The sequence below is a fragment of the Trachemys scripta genome, chromosome 2 (assembly GCF_013100865.1).
Source record: "Trachemys scripta elegans isolate TJP31775 chromosome 2, CAS_Tse_1.0, whole genome shotgun sequence".
Classification (NCBI taxonomy): Eukaryota; Metazoa; Chordata; order Testudines; family Emydidae; genus Trachemys; species Trachemys scripta.
In genome coordinates this window covers 274422274-274441694 of record NC_048299.1, presented here as the reverse complement: position 1 = coordinate 274441694, position 19421 = coordinate 274422274, and the positions used below count along the sequence as shown (strand labels likewise).

Sequence of the window (19421 nt, the reverse complement as noted above, 5' to 3'; positions counted from 1 at the left end):
CAGACAAGCGTATCATGAAGGACGTAATACCACATGTCTTCACAGTCACAAACACAGAAACATAACAGAGAAAGAAAAGACTAATTGCGTCAGCTAGTGCATTGCAACTCTGCCTTGTGCAGCACTGACTACAGTGTGGCCTTCAATGACTTGTTCAGTTGAGGATCTCTTTGACAATGAGATTTCCATCACGTCCTTTTGGTGGATAATACACCGGAATCAGGACACTTTCCCCCTTCCAACTGTGTCTTAAATTTGTCCCCCTCCCTGTCACCCCATCACTCCAGCTAGCATCTCCTCTCTAGTCAATTACGTGTAGACTTCTGTTCCTCTGTCACACAGTGGGGTTGTCATTTGGTCCAGGAGTGTTTGTTGTTAGCGCTTAATGCTTTTCATCTGTAAAAGTCAAACCGCTGCACCAAGGAGGATAAATAGATTCCCCATTTGTATGGGTGGGGAATGGAGACACAGAAGGCATGTAACTTGCCAGGATACATGACAAGCAAGGGGCAGAACTACAAAGAAGACCCAGGTCCAACTCCTAGTCACAAATGTAGCTCTCCGTCTGTTCCTTCTAAACTAATCCCTCAGACCCTTAGGCTTTTTTTGTTGCTCTTCTCTGAATTCCTCCTAATTTATAGGCATCTCGCCAGCAGAGAATACATTATAAAAGGGGGACTTGTTCTTCAAGTTTCCTTCCAGTACAGCACATTTGCACAAATAGCAACCCACTCTACAAGTAGTTCTGTGCTTCCCCAACTATTTCTGAAATATTTGCAGGGTGCTTGGGGAACTGAATTGATGTCTTAAGAGGAGCCAAGTCCAATTTCATGGAGGGCCTTGAGCCCGAAACCTAGCCCAGTCTTCACATTTTGCCGATGTACTTCTGTGAGCGGCTTCAGCTGGCAAAATATAGCTATAAATCTTTTAAAATCCCCATGCAATTTGTCCCTCTCGTGAGAGGAAATGGGAAAGAACCCCACACAACAGATGTTAGTCACGTCACTTCGTGTTCTACTGGAAAGTGCATAGATACCGCAGGTTTCAGAGTAGCAGCCGTGTTAGTCTGTATCCGCAAAAAGAACAGGAGTACTTGTGGCACCTTAGAGACTAACAAATTTATTAGAGCATAAGCTTCCGTGGACTACAGCCACAGTAATACTGCAGTAATGGACGCAGTGTAAGGATCTGACTGGAACAGAGTCTTTAAATACTGGGTGATATTTAAAATAGTAGAGGGAAGGAACCAGAGCAGTAAAAAGCCTGGGTTTTGAAGAAGTTAGGTCCGACTTACAACAGCTAGTTAAACCAAGATAGACATTTAATGGATGAAAAAGGAGTAACGTATTGGGACTGCTAAAACATTTAATGGTGTCTCAGGAAATCTTACCTGAATTAATTAAATTAGCTTGAGTACGAGCGTGCTCGTATGGTTCAAAATATGAGAAGGAACAAAGTGAATGAGAATAAATAGCCACATATTTTAAGTTGGAAGAGTCTAATAGGGTCAGTGGTTCAATTGTTTATCATCTTTAATGATCTAGAAGAGGGAATAAGAAGCAGTATAAGAAAATCCAGACACTGAATTGGGAGGTGGTGCAAAGACCAGGGAGGAAGGGGGAAGTAATACAAATGGAGTTGAAGAACTTAGGATCATAAATAAAATATAAAAATGAGTTCACTGTAAAGAAATGTACATAAATCCCAAATGCACCTATTCAATAGAAAGGAGAAATTGAGGAAGCAGTAATGCTGGAAGAGGGCTGGGGTGTGACAGAACTACAGATTAGGTAGGCGCTTGCAATCCAACAATCGAATAAAAAGAGAAAGCAATTTTGAGCCGCCAATGTGGAGACATAAAGGCTGTGGTCAAGTAGCCGGAGCGTGCAGTTATCTGTGACACTGGAGTGAGCGCACCTGCAATACTTTGTGAACTTGTGGGAAACATAATGCCTGCAAGATTTTTCCAAATTGGAATGAATACAAAGAAAGAAAATCAAAAATAATGGAGGGACTGAAGGAAAATGGTTGAAGAGGAAAGTCTTAAAGAAAATATACGTATAGAGGGTTGAGACTTAGTTAGAATGTTCCCAGGGAGAGCTAGGAGTTACTGGATGCATAGGAAATGTTTTCAGATATTCAGGCTAACTTTTGCTGATGTCCGTTTAAGCTCTGGAATAGTCTTTCATGGTGCAGGGGAAATGGCAAAAGACCCCCTGGTTTTGTGTTGTAACTGGACAGGACAAAGCATTTCACAATATCCTCTAGGAAGCAGAGCAAGTCTCTAGGTTATGGATTAGATGCCCTTTTAAACATTTTCTATGTCTGATTTCTGTAGCTTGTTTAAACACATCCTTAATATTTTTTTAAATTAATGCAAAAAGTGCAATGGATTTCTGCTTCTCTTAAATCATTGTAGGTCTTATGATGATAAGATAACCCCAAATAAGCCACTCTGAAACCAGAATACCTGCCCCCAGAGGGGTTTGTATCAGTTTAGCGATATTAATTGAAAAACCAGTGTAAGCTACTTGGTGCAGTTTTCTTGAGCCTGGGCAGGCGAACCAACGGAGGTAACTTTCTTGAGGTGACCGGCAGGCCAGAGCAACTGAAAATGTGTGATAACTCTGGGAGTGGCTTCGTAAGAGACCCAATCCTGTCCATGTTAATACCGGGGAATCTCACACTTGCTGCTTTCCCCTGATGTCCATGCTGGTTAGGTGGGAAGGTGCAGTTGTTTTACCCTGAAGCGCTGGTAGTAAATATCTGAAGCATTTCTGAACAAGGAGAGGTATTTCATGTTCACAAGCAAATAAGGAAGATGGTGCCAATTGCTGATGTGAATATCCTGGGTAAGCTAAGGAACACTGTAGGAGTTAGGCAGCCGTATGCTGGGAAGGGAACTTCCCTCTTTGATTCTAGGAAGGGGAGAGGTGATCTTTTGCATAACGAGCCCAGCAGAAACATGCACACGGCTTTCTTCCCTAGCTACAGAGGCAGCGTGGGCATGTCATTACCAACCGTTTTCTGGCAAACTCACACGTACAATAGAACCCAAAGGGGCTTGGATGCCCAAAGTAAAACAATGACGTTTCCTAGGACTTCACTCAGACTGACTCCTAATAGTCTGCTTGCTTGGTTTCACATTGAGTTTGCTGTTTGTCTGGAAGGGTGCATTCATGCTAGCAAAGATCCATCCACTCTGAGCATGGTTAGACATCACAGTGGTGTAACCCCGGAGCTTTCTCTACAATGACACACCTGTCATTGTGTTTCCTGGGGACAGCGAGGCTTGCCTTGTGTAGGCTCACGTTGTGGGCTTGCAAATGGCTTGGTTTGGGTTTCATTGCTGAAATTATACATGACTCTAACTGCAGCCAGAGATGAGCAAAGTATTTAACAATCCTCCCCCTCCGCTCTCCAGCCAACACGGACATGTTGTCTATGTGGTTTAACCTGCAGCGTGTCCTCCACTAGGCCAGAAGGACATGGGTTAAGTCCCACCTGTCAAGACTTGGCCTCCTGCCAAGTGCTGATGCCACAGGATAGCACCAGGGAAGTTTGAGGTGCTGTTCATCAGCTGGGACTTGAGGCTCATCTCTGGCTTAAACTGGAACCCCAGCTCTGAGCCACCTAACTTCTGTGCCTCTGATCTGACCCGACCCCTACCTGTAGGGTTTTGAGTCTGGATTGGATCCAAAGCCCACAGGGACCCATTTTCCAGATTTGGTGAATATAGCCTGAGTCAGTGGAAATACAAGACTTGGGCCCTGACCTCTGAGAACAGCTCATGGTGTTTCAGCACCATCATCCCTAGCTCTGCTTTGTCCTTCAGCTCAATCTCCAACCCCACATCTAAACCTAACCTGGATGAGACCAATGTCCTAGGCCCTCTCCTTGCCTGTTTGTGAGCATCTCCTGGGCCAGTAGCTGTCCCATGGCCCTTCGGAAAAAGGGTAGTGAATTCCATCAGGATCCTGGCCAGCGTTTCCCCACCATTTACTCAGATCAGTTCTGACATCCAGGGTTGTGGTCTTGTCTATGCTAGGAATGAAATCCATTTCAAGCAACCAATGGCCGGCCAGTCCCTGGGGTGGCTCCCCTATGCAAACCCCAGACATAGATATGGAAAGCTGCAACTACTCTACGACTAAGTTCCACTCGTGCAAATCACTGCTCCCATTGTCTGCACTGTGGCGGCCGCATCGGCGGCTGGAGCGCTACTCCAGTTCCAGCAACAAGGATGAGGCCTGCATGCATGCTGGTGCTGAGAGCATCTTGGCTGCAGCGTTTGCCACTCCCAAGTCACTGACGTGTCTTAGCCTTTGCTGAGCAAAATACCTTCCTGAGGCAAGATGCTGCTATAGAAAACTCTATTCTGGTGTCCTGTGGAACACTGCTCGGGGATGCTGGCCAAATGTTCTTGGCCATTGCTTCCAGCAAGCCTGCAGGGAAGATTCAGGTTTCAGGATTGCAGTCGTTCTAGGTTCTCACAAGATTACTGGAGGCAGAGGAATGTGCAAGAGAAAATACTCTTTGCTGTGACAGGGCACAGAAGACGACTCTCTCATTACTGGGTGAAAAAGCTTGGCTTATCTTGATTGCAATGAACTGTCCTTTTATGAGATGGAGATAGTTTTCCCAACTTTGTAATGTTTAAAAACTGGACACTCCAGCAGGAGTGCCGGAATCTCCCCTGCCTTGCCTCTTCCCTCCAAGGCCCTGCTTCCATTTGCTCCTCTTTCCCCCCCTTCCCCTGTTGCTCACAGCTTTTCTCCTCTCCCCTCCCCGCACCTCCAGAGTGGGGAGGAACTCACTTGAGGAGCAGGGGCTGGGAGCTGCAGCTGCTTGATGCAGGTAGGAGGTAGCCCCGGCTGAGTAGAGGCTGGGGCGAGTGATGACCCGGCACCTCCCTGCCTCCCCTGCCTGCAGTAACCGGACTTTGGGTGTCCGGTCAGTAGATCTCACTGGACACTCTCAGGTCCCCAAAGTCCGGTTGAAAACCTGGCACCTGGCCACCCCAGATGGAGGTTGCTGTAGAGCTCCATTAAGAGAACATTTCATTCTCTTCTTCTCTGCCCCCTCATCACCTCGAAACATTTGATCTGACTTGTGCCAATGTTGGGATGAAAGCGTGAGAAATCTGGGAGTGCTGATCATTTGTGACCAGTTAAACTGATTAGAAGATTAGTGGAAAGATCCAAGCCCTCGAATTGCGATTGAAACAAACCTCCTCTAGAGCGAAAGAAAAATCTCTGGAAAGTAGCAATAGTATTCTACTGGCCACCGATCCTCTGAGAACCAGCAGACTGGGTGTGTGTAAGGTGGGAGGGAGCACAGACTGCTGCCTATCCATCTTCACCAGCAAATCTTAGCAATGCTTTGATGTCCATTGTATCCCATTTGGTACCTGACACCAAGATTAATTGCCACAAGACTATCTTACATCTCTTAAACCTCTTAATGAAGTTTTGCAGCGTTTACAGGGATGTCATCAGCTTGAAATTGAGTTGCTTGTGGAATAGGAGTTACAAGTAGTTTCTGTTGTTGCTCCTGAGCCCTACTTTTGATTTTTTTTTTTACGATCAAATTTTCTTATATACAGTAATTTAAACTGCCACCTCCCGTTACTGGTGTGTGAAAGAACCGCACAGATAGAAAAGTGCCTGACTCTACAATGGAGAACAGTCTGAACACAATGAGTCAAATGCACAGAGTAAGCACACTAGGGGGGAAAGATATGTTCTCTAAACCTTCGATCTGCTTGTAACAGTAGGTTAAAGAAAACCTGAGATAGAAATATAACTTTTCAGAAGGGTGATGCCACTTAGATGTACCTACACATCTTTTATTGGGTTTTTCAAATCCATCACGAAGGCGGTGGGTTTTTTTAATATGTCCAATAAAACTGGCTGGTGGGAAGGATATCTTTTAATAGCCTTGAAGTTTGCGATATGGTGACCAGATGTCTGAAGTGGGGAGGGAAATCTGTTTCAACAGAGAATGATTGTTCCAGTGGGGGTGAATCTTTTTTTATTATTTTTTTAAAAGAGCCTGTGTTGTAATATTTGCAGGCTTATTTTAAGGTGTGTGTGCATAAAAGCTGACTTATTTATCATGTGTAAAAGGCCACCTTTTCCTTACCTGACTTAAAATTTAAGTCGGAAGGTATTGAAGGCAGGAGCTTATTTTATTTACAATCTTGCAGTAAGAGGTCAGGTCAAGGTCTTGCTTTTCTGTCGCTCAAAGCTACTGTGCTTATTTAATGGACTTCCCTTTGCTTTACTTCACTTACTGTAATCCATTAATAAAATTAATAGGAGTGAAAAAAATCCTGTCGGACTCCCAATATGCTGTGAATCTTGGATCACTAAAGGCTAGAGCTGGCTAGAAACTTTTCAGTAGAAACTGTTTTGTTTTTCCTTTGGAAAATAACGTTTAGTTGAGAACAAAATTATTCATGAAAAACATCAGTTTCCAAACAATTTTTTGGGTAAACAGTTTTTTTTAAACTTTTCAGGTTGGGGTTGTTCCTACTTTCTGGCAGTTTTCCCAACTAGCGAAAGTTGCGAGGCAGAGGGGTATGGCCTGAAAGTGGACCAAAAAGCCCACTTCTTTTTTAACTTCTTGTAGAAGATCTGGAATTTCCTGATTGGGGGGGGGGGGAATTTGGAAAGGGGACTTTTCCCATGGAAAACTTTTGTGGGGGAAAATCCTGGTATTATGTCCAAGTCTACTAAAAACTGTAGGATTAGGACATAACCATCTGCAATGAAGATTATAATTTTAAAAAAATGAGAACTCTTATTCAGAGGTAGAAGCAGGTTACTAGAAGTAGAACCTATTAGCTATACACTTTTGCTGTGCACACATTACGGGACAGAAGTCATTTGTTAAAGTATCAGGCTGGCTGGTCAGAGAATCTAATGCTTCTACCAGTTGGTGTTGCTTAGAAGGAACTCTAAAGGCAGAAGTCCAAATTCTATTTTCAGCATCTGGTGGTGGGCCTAATGGTCAGGTAAGGCATCCAGAGCTTTTTAGGGCTGATCTGATCAGCAGCATATGTTGCGTGTCTCTTCTTTGAGAACAACATCCACTCCCTCTTAAAAGTTGCATGGTAGTGGAGCTGCTAAGTTGTGCAGAAGAAGAGCTCTTCTCCATCTACGTTCACCTTATGTGATGCACAGTGAATGAGGCCAAGTTCCCCAGATGTGGGTGGGTGGGTATGCGGTAGGTCATTTGTGAGTGCGTGTTTGGCATGATTGCTTTCAGCGACTTACCAAGAGAACATTCATCTTTCTTCCTCAAAAATGGCTGAACTTTTTTGCACAAACTTAACAGAGCGCTTCACTTTTGGGCAGAAATTAAGCCTGGAAAGCTTCAGCCCGAAAGGCAAAAGTTCCAGAAAGTTCAGTGACCTAGATGCATGACAACAGGCTAGGATGAGCAGAGTTCTGCAACCTTTACGCTAGCAGTCATTGTTGCCTCTGCTGTAATGAGAATCCCAGAAGTTCGGCAGACGCTGACTTGCATTTCCCGCATAGCTACAATGATCTGATGGTGGCTTTCCTGAGTTGTTTCAAGTGTGGTCTGTAATCTCCGGAATTCATGGACAATGGCTTTTATACACCTAACTCTTAATCCTGTACTTTTGCAATTTCGAAGTAGAACCTGTAATCCTTAATCTTCCCGTACGTTTGACTTCGGACAGTAGGGTCCGGAGCAGTGGTTCTCAACCAGGAGTACGTAGAGGTCTTCCGGGGGTACATCAACTCATCTAGATATTTGTCTAGTTTTACAACAGGCTACATAAAAAGCACTAATGAAGTCAGTACAAACTGAAATTTCATACAGTGTCTTGTTTATACTGCTCTATATACCATACACTGAAATGTAAGTACAATATTCATATTCCAATTCATTTATTTTATAAATATATGGTAAAATGAGAAAGTCAGCATTTTTTCAGTAATAGCAGGCTTTGACACTTTTGTATTTTTATGTGTGATTTTGTAAGCAAGTGGTTTTTAAGTGAGATGAAACTTCGAGTATGCAAGACAAATCAGACTCCTGAAAGGGGGACAGTAGTCTGGAAAGGTTGAGAGCCACTGATCTGGATTATTGAGTAGAGGACTGGGTGTCTGAACTCCATAGTTGGTCCTTGTTCCCTTGGACAGGCCACTTATTCCAGAATTTTCAAGTGGCTGCTATCTTGGGTACCCAGTTTGAGATGTCTTTTGGTTAACTGTCCATTGTTAGACAACTAAATTTGAAAATTTTGCCCTTAATCATTGGGCTGTAGTTTCCTAGGGCTGATGTGGGGACTAACTCATTTTTGTACTGGTGCTTTGAAGACGTAAGTGAACCCAAACACTAAATATTAGTAAATGGAGCAGAGCACCTTTAAAGTATTTTGGTGGTTCCTCCCCATCTCCCTGCTCAAAGACTCAAAGCGTTAAACTAGTGTTAAGGATTTGATCGATATACCTACTTCGCTTTGAAACATAAACTAGTGATGAGTTACGAGAAAGCAAAGTGAAGCCTCTTCTCATTCTCGCATCCTTATCATGTAAAATCAAATTATTGCAATTTTTTGTGGGGAGGGGTAGGGGGGAAGTGGAGAGGGGAAACATGGAATGTTAATTTTTTATTCTTTTAATTATTGCACAAGTTTCATGAAAACTGTTTGTCCATACCAGCTCAGGCTGTTGGGTTTCATAAGCTAAGTGGTCTTCAGCCTAATTGTTAATTGAGTGAACACTGCTGGAGGTGGTTGAGTAGACTGTCTCTCTTCTTCTGGATGCTACTGAATTGGCATGGGGTTGGCATGCTGTGTTGCTGGAGGCTTTTCTTCCAGGCGAGCTGTAAGACCAAGATCCTGGCCACCTGTAGCTATTGAAGATCCCATAGAACAGTCTGTGGTGATAAGGGTGTTAACGCGGGTTTCAGATTGGGTAACTATTCTCTGCATAGCAAAAATAAATATAATCAGTTCAGTTTTCCACCCTACAGTTTCTGCTGGGTGCAGTATTCTTCGCTTTCAGTGTTGTCTACAGTTGCTGTGTCCTGTTGAACTGTGGCTGTGTTTCACACCAACTATAGCTGCAGGGGTAGGCAAAGTAAATCTTGTACTGTGCAGTTTATTAAAGTCTGTAAGATGCTTTGAGATCCTTCTGGATGGCAGGCGCTATGTGCATGTAAGATTGGTGTCGTGGCTTTTATTCTGTAAAGAAAACGGTAGGAATTAAAGCTGAGACAATGCAGTGATATGTTACTTAGTACCTTTGTCTTCAACGTGCTCTTATTGCTTGGAACTGAAAACCGGCAGCAGGAAAAATGGCTCAGTGGTAAGGATGGTAGCCTGGGGTTCTGGGCACATAGATTCATTACCTAGATCAGGGATCGGCAACCTTTCAGAAGAGGTGTGCCGAGTCTTCATTTATTCACTCTGATTTAAGGTTTCGTGTGCCAGTCATACATTTTAACGTTTTTAGAAGGTCTCTTTCTATAAGTCTATAATATATAACTAAACTATTGCTGTATGTAAAGTAAATAAGGTTTTTAAAATGTTTAAGAAGCTTCATTTAAAATTTAAATTAAAATGCAGAGCCCCCCGGACTGGTGGCCAGGACCCGGGCAGTGTGAGTGCCACTGAAAATCAGCTTGTGTGCCGCCTTTGACACGCATGCCATAGGTTGCCTACCGCAGGTTTTGACTTTGGCCAAGACCCTGAGTCTCCCTACTGCCATCGCTATCCCATTTTACAGGTGGTTAGCACTTCCCTACCTCACGGGTGTTCTGAGGCTTGGAGATACAGCTGTTCTTCTCCACAGGATTCATTACAATGGTTCTCACTCCCCTGAACAGTTCACTGGAGGCCAAACCAGATCAAGGCAGATTGGAAGTGGCCACACCTATGAAGACTCAGCCAAATCAATCTGGCTCCTGGAGCTGCAGGAAGGGTTTACCAGTCTGCCTGATCAGAGCAACAAAAAGACCAAAAAACCCCCCCACAAAGGATCATTTGTATTAATATTTGGCTTATTGGAGTCTAAGCGTCGCTGGGCTGTTATTTAGCCTGAGGGGCTCTGAGGCAAGCATGCTGGAAATCCTATTCTGATACTGAGGGCACTGGCTGCAGTAGCCTCTGGTGCAGCAGGCCTATCTGGCAGCAACGTGCCTCACCGGCAACCAGAGGAACAGAGAAGCTGGAAGAAAAGAATGTAAAACTGTACTGGGAGTCCAAGGTGCCAGGAGTCTGGCTGTGCCACACCTGCCGGGCTAACCGGATCCCGCTTATGCTGTGGGTCGGCCATGCTCCACAACTTTCTCACAGCCATGGAGGGACAAGAGGGAGAGCAGCCGAGCTACACAGGAACAGACAGACTACGGCTTACTTTGTCCCATTTCTCCAGCCCCCTTTAACAAGGCGTGTCCGGCCTTAGGGAGCCCTGCCTGGCCTTCTACAGGTCTGCTGCCTGGGAAGGTGTCTCATTCCTCTCCTGGAAGCGGATCAGGGCAGAGGGAGCTTAGAGTGAATCTACAAAATTCAAGGAGCCTATTTAAGGACCATCTCAAGAGTGACCCTTTCAAGACTTATTTCTATAACACAGCAGCAGGTGTGGTTCTCCCTTCAGATTCCCCCTCAGTGATGCCTTATCTCAGAACAGGCAGGCCACTCTCCCTCTGCCCTACATAGCTGGGGGCTGGGGATTCTGTACAATCAGGGTATGCTCAGTGTCTGAGACCTGTGAGGCTAATTTGTCTTCCTTCCTTCCCAAAGTGTTCAGGTGGAAACTCAGGCCCCGAGTTGTCATTCCTCCCCAAACCCCAGAAGGCCTGTTTGCCTCCAGGATCTTGCAAAGATGATGAAGTCATATTCCAGACGAAGAGATTAATAGGTCACAGCTATGATTGGGCACTTTCTTCCATGGCCAGAAGTATGACTCTCTTTCTGTTTACTGTGTTCTGCAGAACAATAAAAAGCCATGAGTTGGGTGGCCTCATGTTGTCTGAAGACGTCCTGGTTTTCGTATCCAACTCACGTGACAACCACCATTTGGTTATGCCTCCTGAACAAAGAGGATCTGCTCTCAAGGACTGGATTCCACACCCAAGCACAGAGTAGTTAGTCTAGCTCCAGGACATTTAAGAGGTTCTAATTAAAATAGGACCGGTATTTATCATACCTTTTAGCTTGTTCCACAAAAACTTTCCGCAAAAAGAGCATCTTCAAGGGCCCAGTCTAGGGGTAAGACATCGTGCTAAGCCATTGGCATGGATGGATCTGGTCAAGAGAAGGCCAAAGCCTATCTTTCTTGGAGTTCTTAAAGTCTTGATATGGATCTAAAACCTCAGACTCTAATGTCCAAGTGGTAACCATTTCCAGCTCACTAGAAACAGTAAGTGACTGTCCTCTCATCCAGACGTAAGTAGCTTTCTTAAAGATGCCATGCTTCTCAAGTCTACACCAATTAGAACTTGCTCTTGGGACCTAAATCTTGTACTAAATGCCCTGCCAAAGCATCTTCTGATCCCTTGTCAGAAGTGCCCATAGATTTTCTGTCCTTAAAGGTTGTCATCCTGTTTGTAGTCGCAATAGAAAGGAGCAGTTCTGGAGGTTACCATCTCATTGAGGAACGATAGTACCAATGTCTCATGAGGGCTAAGTCCTGGTAAGAGTTAATACAGCCTTTATTCCTCAAATGAACCTGGTTACAAGAAGTTGGGATGGGGGTGGGGGTAGGAGGAATCTGTATAATCAGATTCCAGCATTGTCACTTTGTTTCTGAAACCTGAAATGTCGGAGTCCATGTGGAGTAATACGAGCAGCTACAAACATGACTGAGAATTCTTCTTGTTCGGAATATCACCAGGTTCAGTCATCTCTGGGGTTTGCGGTCTGTTATCATCCAAGTTTTAAGTTTTCAGCCATTGTCAGCTTTTTTACATGACTTTGCGATTTACGCCTGTGTGACAGCATGAGTTTTCAGCTACTAGTATGAAACACATAAAGAAATGTTGCATGGCCTCCTTGTAATGTTTCTACACCTTCATGAAGGTTTTTTACTAAATTAAACGTGCAGGCCTTATTGGTCCTTGCCATTGGCGTAAAGGCTCTGCATACTATGTTCATCAGATAACTGATCTCTTCTTTATCTTTCCTGTGCTCTGCCAGTCACTGATTATTTTTGTCATCTTTGTTGTCACTTCCCTTTTCCAGGTCTGCAACTTTTATAGCCTTCTTCCAAAACTCATGATTGTACACCTGGCTTGTCGTGCAAATTGGTCTCTCTAAGGTCTGCTGAGATCTGGTCCACGTACCGAATCTTTGGTCTTTCCCCTTGGTCATCTTCCAGCCACGATCATTGCAAGGGACACCCTACCAATGGAACTCCCAGGTCTCCACTGTCTCTTTTTAATATAAATCTCCTTGTTCATCCTTTGTTTCCCCCTCGGTGACACCTTGCTATTGTAATGGAGCTGCAGAATTTCCCTACAAAAAATAGGAAAATTATAACTTACTGGAAATTTCCTTTTCTAGCGGGAAAGCACGCAGGTGTGTTACAATAGAACGTACTCGTGCTTTGGAGCTCAACGGAAGCAGAACCAAACCTGTCTATCAAGCCAGACTGGGAGTGGCCACACCTGTAGAGACCTAGCCAGTATGAGATCCTTCCAAAGCTACTTTGTAGAGCTAAGTCATTGAAACTTTAATTCATAGGTTATTAAAACAATAAATTCATATAAACACGTCCTACTACAAAGCAACTTCAGATTTCGACCCCAGCTACTGGCGGAGAGAGATAATAGAAAACATGCTTGCAAGGAAAGTGGAAGAGTGCACGACTGTTCTAGCTCCTCTAACTATAATCCTTGTGCCGGGTAGGTTGGTTTTGTGGATTTCCCACTAAAAGAAAGTAACTTTTGGGGTAGGTTATGGTTAGTTTTCCTATATAAGTACCTTAAAGGTAGAGAGTACTTGGACATATAGCTGCAAAATATCTGGAAATTCAGTCTGGCATGTTTCGATATGGAGGGCGGCTTTGATGGATTATTTGGCCCTTTGCTGGCCACTGAAATGTTTCTGCAACTTCTCGAACACTACGATTGATGTGACCTTCCTTTCAAGGTGGTGGTAAGCCAGCAAGGGAATGCTCTATTTGAGATCTGCTGAGGAACAGACTTTCTGCAAACTGTAGCTAGTTTCCTGGGAACTTTTTCAAGACTTGGCAGCTGAGCATTACAGGGGTTTTCACATAAGAACCAAAAATATTGTTGTCAATGCAATGCTCCTCTCTCTAAATGCAGGGTCAGGTCCCTCAAAAATCAGACTATTGACGAACAAACTAGTGTATTAAAAGCTTTGGTTTTCTTGGAACTTTTGGATTGCAAAGTTTTAACTGGTGCCAAAAAGTTTTTTGTTTTATTTACTTTGCAGGCCAAAAATATAATTCAGCACAGTGAAATAAGGAAGCAAGAGCTCTCGTACTGATGTAGCGGAGTATGCATTTTACTGTCACCCTTAAAAATCACTATCCAAACCACTCCTCATATTCATGCAACATTAGGGCTGAGAAATCAAACACTGAGAAATCAGGAAATGCAGAATTAAAATTGAAACCTCTGCCTTAGCTCTGTCTCCTTTGTACTTACAGTATGCCTTTAAAATATGGTTAGCAGTGTTTATAGCCATGTTGGTCCCAGCATATGATAGAGACAAGGTGAGTGAGGTAATATCTTCTTTTGGACCAACTTCTGTTGATGAAAGAGACAAGCTTTCAAGCTCTACAGAGCTCTTTTTCAGGTCCTGAAGAAGAGGTCTGTGGAGCTTGAAAGCTTCTCTTTCACCAACAGCAGTTGGTCCAATAAAAGATGTTACTTTACCCACCTTGTCTCTTTTTAAAAAATGTGTGTGTCTCTCTCTCATTACAAATATGCCAGTTACTATGATACAAATTGGAACTTCTTTGTACAGATTGGTTTTTAGACCTGGTTTATTTTGTAGATCTCACTGAGACTTAAAGCCTAAAACCAAGTCTGAAGTAATTTGGTTGAGTAGCTTTTTTAAAGTTTAGAATTGGAAACAAGCCCATGTTCTAAACCCACACTAGCTTTGAATTGCTTTTTTAAAAAAGAATGAAGATTTCAGCTTGCTGACTTCATATGTTCTTAACTTGAAAACCTACTTAACTCGAAACTACCTGGTTTGATGGCTGTGAGCCAAAGAGGAATGTTTCAGGGGCTTATGCTGAACAGGGTTTTGAAAGTTGCCTCATTCAAAAGAATCACGTCTGCATGTCTAATAGTTAGTCTGCTTAAAACCAGCACCCTTGAAAAATGGGCCACTTCCGTTTAGGTGCCTAAATATGAATTTAACAGCCTAATTTCTAGAGACTAGATTTACGGTCTTCAGAATTACCTGAGTCTCATTTAATCTCCCAAGTGCTTAAGTTACTTTTGAAAATGGGATTTGGGCTCTCTAACTTAGGCAATTTTGAAAGCTTTATCCAAGATTTTAAAAGTTTTTGCCTTGAAAATCAAAGCAACCTGTTAGTCCCTTGAAAAACTAGTGTTTAAAAATGTGATTGTCATTCTTTTTGTGGGGGAGGGCAACCCTGATTAGGCTTTTGCTTGGGTAAAGGGATCTTTAAAATATTGACAATTTGCATTTCCTTTTCCCACTACCTCAGAAAACTGAAACAATTTCTGAGATTTCCTCTCAAAAGCTGTGTATCTTGCCTGTTTTTATTAATGTGTTCCTCTGATGTTTTTAATGGATTTTTGCCGGTTTTTATTAATGTGTTCCTCTGATGGATTTAATGGATTGGTGTTTGTAATTTCTTTGCCATCTATTCTGATTACAGTTTTAAAAAATATCTATTGGCATATACAAGTAAAGTAATCTGATAAAAATAATTAGAAAACAAATACCCAGAGGGAGGAATCAGATACAGTGCATCGTATGGGTGGTTACACATCTAACTTTGTAGTCGCCACAAAGGTAAAGTATGTCTTTGCCACAGATGTTTGAGGTGTGAGCTTGGGCCATTAGGATGAATTTATAAATTAAAACTTTTTTCTTTGCACCGTCCAGTGGGTTCATCTTGTGTTGTTCAACCTTGTATTATAGCTGCATTGTAGTTGGAACTTGGCATCTGCATAGCATACAGCTGGGTAAAAATTCCTTCTGCTAGCTGCTAAAATTGGCATCGGATAAGGTTAGTGGTAAAGCTCCAAGGGCAGAAGAAAGAGCAGTAACTGAAATACGCTGTGATAATTTTGTTAAGTTATGTTTATTTTATTGGAGTGTACAGGCCAAAGACCAGTGTTTTACAGGCATTCTGATATCAAAGGAATCTGCCTGGGTTATCAGCGGTTGGCACAGTTCCTGGTTCTTGTCTTTATAGATAAGTCTGTAGGAATTGCCTGGGGCAAAGAGAACTCTGAAGGGTAAGGAGAAGAAATTCTGGGAATGGGGGGTTTGCAGTTGGCAGGTGAATTCATGCATTGGCTTTGTGTCTTGCAGTTCAGTCACAGGTACTGCACTTGGCAGCTAAACAGCTGGGGATCCCTTGCTTATGCTTAGAAGGCTTGGCCTCTCAGAATTCAAGCAGCAGAGAGAGAAGAGTTTTGTCTTGACAGGGATTTTTATTCCCTTCCCCCAGAGCTCAAGCTGATCGGACAAGTGTTTGTGCACATCTCCTCTTCGTGAGTGTGGGGGGGAAGCAATCAACAAAGGCTTTTGTCCACTGATGTTCCACAGTGTCTTGTCTGATGTCTGTAGGCCTCGTCTCCAAATGTCTGTAGGCCTTCTTTTGTTGGGCAGGAGATGACACGTCTTGGGATTAACTAGTATTTCACACTTGGTAATGCTTTTCTCCTGACTGTGGGTTTATAGTTTCAGAGCAAATACTTCCATAGTCACAGAGCAAACACCTAAATATTACCCTATCACATGGAATATAAATATTGTTAGTGGATTAATGCATGCAGCAGTTTACAGGCATTTCACAGAGACTAAACACAGTTTTATAAATCTAACGCCTATTTGAACAGTGCTAACACACCGGTGAGCCAGGCTGGTTTCCACTGATGTATTTGTCAGTGTTCATTGAGGCCTAGGGGCCTTGGCATGAGCTGGCACACAGGCATGGACTCCCTCTCTGCCCATAGGAAAGTCGCTTTATCTTCCTGTGCCTCTATCTTCCATGTCTGTAAAATGGGGATAATACTCGCTTGCACTTGCAGAGTGCTCTGTGACTTACAGATGCAAAGTGCTGTACGCTGTCAGCATTGGACGTTGCTGATCTGCAGTGAGTGAGCCACAGAATGAGAGTTGCAACTGTCAAAATAAACCTTCATAAACTTACAGGCTATCCGAACTCTCTTTATGGATTTCCCTCTGGTTGGCTTCAGCTCTCTGCCTGGAGCAGCCTGAATTGCCTCTGGGGACTCCGCTGGTGTCCTGTTATGGCTGAAATGCAGCATGTTAGAGCCGCTGAGCCCTGCAAAGGAATCTTCAAAGGCAGTGGTATTTCACCTCTGTTACATTGTCTGATTTTGTGTTTTGGAGCCTACCTCCAAGGACTTGGCCTGTAAACTCCAAATTAGCTTCGTTCCCTTGCCCTCCACAAGGGATCTGTTCGCTTAAGGTTGTTCACCTGTCACTGTAGCATCTCAGTGCATACAGGCCCTGATTCAAGAAAGCATGGAGGCAGTCCTGTTGATTAGAAGAGGAAAAGATTGCCCAGTGGCTAGGGTGCTAATCTGGGACTCAAGTAACCTGGGGTCAGTTCCCCGCTCTGGCATAGGCTTGGCTTCCTGTGTGAGTTGGGCAAGTCACTTCGGGGATCTCTGTGCTGCAAAGAAAAACCTACAACACTGAGTCTCTGAGCCCAGTTCGGGCAGCTGACCTGGCTTTAGGGTTAAAAATAGCAGTGTAGGTGTTCTGAGGGCTCCAAGACCCTCCCCCTCGCTGGGTTTCAGAGCCCAGGCTCCAGCGGGCCTTTTATTTGGCGTCTATGTCGCTGTGAAATGGGGGTATAATAGTACGTCCTTATCCAGTGGGGGCATTGGGGGGTAAATGCATTGTGCGGTACTGAGTTACTCTGGTACCTGGGGCCATACTTTGGATAGATTCACCAGGACACTCCCATGGTTAAGTGCTTGATGGATCATGGCTGAAGTTCTGAGACTAGCAGCAGTTAAAGTAGACTGAACTGTCGGGGCATGGAGCAGAGATAGGGGAGCTTTTCTCCTTGACTTTAACCCCCTGTGATTTGCATCTGCCTCATGTAGGGTTCTCCCTCTTTAAGCAAGATTGGATGGCAAATTTTTCAGCTGTTCACCTTGGCAGGAGGAGGGGTTGTATCGCTGAGGACTGTGAGCTTCCTGGCCGGCTGCATTAACTCTGCCAGTTACAGTGATAATCTTGAAGGAATTGAATGTGTATGTAACTAAAGCTTCAGTGGTATTCTGCTGCTTGTCTAGTAAATGAGGAAGATATGCTAACTAATACCGATGGGATGTAATAGCTCTAATAGGTGGATACTAAGGAGAGTAGCTCTCTGGAGCAGGGGTGGTACAATTCTTTCCTTGGTTTGTGCTAAAAATACCAGAGAAGTGGGAAGGCAGGGGACTTTATATTATAGTAGTACCTAAAAGCCCAATGGAGATCAGTCCCTATTGTGCTGGGTGCTGTGCATACATGTAGGTCTCGTGTACACTAGGAAGAAAGTGTATTATTAAAACATGTTCGAATCCTAGCGTAGACAAGGCAAGCTGTAGTTTTAACTCGTTGCCTGGTCAAGGTATCTCCAGTTTCTCTAATCTTTTCCAATGATCGTGATCTTGGGTGTTAATTGCCACAATAGTGGATTTTAACAGATGTTTAGAGTAGTGTTCTCCTAAGAAGATGGTATCCCTGGAAGTAGGAATTTCCATGCTTAACATTTAAAAAACAAAACAAAACACAACTTTCTGGTGAGGTTTTTCCTGAGTAAAAGATATGTTGACTACTCTCCTTCTATTGGTTACAATGTTTATAGCATAATCTGGGACCTCTGTAAATGAGAGATCTGTTTTCTACTCTTCGCAGATATGAATCGTGGGTAGCGCCTGAGAAGAACAAGTCCAGAATAGAAGCCATTAAATGGAGATGCGATTGCTGAGAACAGCCGGAGGATCTGTCTGGGTTTACAAGGACGTTCATATTGAATTAGGTAGGGAGTGGATCTCCTTGTTGCTTTTCCCTACATGGAAAGATTGTTTAAAAGGGGATTTTCAGATAAAAGAATATCCTTATTTGTACTGTAACCTTTGTTTTTAATTGTGAAACACTTCTCAGTGGTTTGAGCATTGGCCTGCTAAACCCAGGGTTGTGAGTTCAATCCTTGAGGGGGCCACTTAGGGATCTGGGGCCTAATTATACTGTTAACTTCCTGCAATTCTCTCAGATTGGACTAGATCTGTAGGAAGACCATCACATTCTTGTTGATTTCACCTTTAGGTTCTCAGGCACTAGTGCAGTGCTTCAGTATTTGAGTTGTAAACACTGCTGGGCAACTTACGTTTAGTTAGTTAACAAAAATAACACCCTTACCATTAGTATTTTACAAACACTGCTGCTGGAAACCTTTGTGTTACTCTAAGGTCTGGTCAAAACATGCTTCTTGTACTGATATAATTAGGGGTGTGATTTTTTTTCTTCCAAAACAATTAGGCTGGTACAACACCTAGCATGGAGGCAGTCGTACCAATATAAAGGTGCCATATACTCATGCAGTTTTATTCTCCTTCCCAAGTGGGACCAGTCATACTACTGGTATACATACCAATATGACAGAGTCCATGCTAGGGTGTTGTGGTGCTTTAACTATATACCAGTAGAGTTAAAACAGTACAGTTCTTGCACAGACAAATCATTGGTAACTTTAACAGTCTCTCTTGGATGTGTTTCAGGTGGTTTGGTGACTGCCATTGTGTTTATTCACACATAATAGTCTGAAGCTGGGACAAGCTAGTTACCGCCGTTGTTCTGAACTCCAGTCCCAGTCTGAATGAACAGCCTTTCCCAAAGGAACAGAGCAACATTAGGTTCCTCACGTTGTAACTTGATTCATAGATTTCCAGGACAGAAGGGACCATTGTGAGATCATCTAGTCTGACCTCCTGTGTAACACAGGCCGGAAAACTTCCCCCCAATAAATCCTAGATCACATCTTTTAAAAACATCCAGTCTTAATTTAAAAATTGTCAGTGATGGAGAATCTACCACGACCCACTGGAACAATTCAGCAAGGTTAATTACTCTCACCGATTAAAACTTTACGCCCTTCTAGCTTGCGTTTCCCCTGAGCAAAGCCTGACTTCCATCACCCTGCTCCCCTACTCAAGGTGCTGATGAAGGCATAAAGGGT

General features: G+C 43.5%; 1 protein-coding gene across 1 annotated transcript in view; it reads left to right on the top strand.

The window, feature by feature from the left end:
- The window catches only part of PTP4A3 (protein tyrosine phosphatase 4A3), a 175615-nt gene that overhangs the window by 34626 nt on the left and 121568 nt on the right, over positions 1-19421 (top strand). The window contains exon 2 of the mRNA XM_034763693.1: positions 18101-18224. The gene's annotated coding sequence lies outside the window, so the exon portion shown is untranslated. The remainder of the gene's footprint in view (positions 1-18100; positions 18225-19421) is intronic.